This window comes from Sinocyclocheilus grahami, unplaced genomic scaffold (genome assembly GCF_001515645.1).
Source record: "Sinocyclocheilus grahami isolate Dianchi unplaced genomic scaffold, SAMN03320097.WGS_v1.1 scaffold554.1, whole genome shotgun sequence".
Taxonomy (NCBI): domain Eukaryota; kingdom Metazoa; phylum Chordata; class Actinopteri; order Cypriniformes; family Cyprinidae; genus Sinocyclocheilus; species Sinocyclocheilus grahami.
Window position 1 is genome coordinate 597482 of NW_015505733.1, and position 415 is coordinate 597896.

Genomic DNA, 415 nt, shown 5'->3' on the forward strand with positions numbered 1-415 from the left:
GGCTATTTATAAATAAGCTGTGCTGCACCTGCAGGACTTGCACGTCCATGTCTGTCAACGAACATTTCCGTCAGTAATTTCATTTACAAATTATATATAATTAATAATTATATATAATTTGTTGTACATATCCATTCATATGTGTAAATAGTAATAATAATAACAATAATGGAATAAGCAGGCTAATCAGACAAAATTTTAATAAAGGTGTGTATTCTGTAGCCTAATGTTAACAGATAAATTAGATCTTGTTATTAAGAACTTTTGGGAGAATATAGGACAGAAGTCAAACATTTATGGCAAATGTATATCTTGTTCAATTATTTGACCGAACTGACAAATGACATGAAAAATGACATGAAAAATCACTGACTAAATGTAAAGGACACTTCATTATAAAAAAAAAACACAACAT

General features: G+C 28.4%; 1 protein-coding gene across 1 annotated transcript in view; it reads right to left on the reverse strand.

Moving 5' to 3' along the window:
• Window positions 1-415, reverse strand: part of LOC107556070 (repressor of RNA polymerase III transcription MAF1 homolog) — a 14143-nt gene that overhangs the window by 12691 nt on the left and 1037 nt on the right. The window lies entirely within an intron of this gene.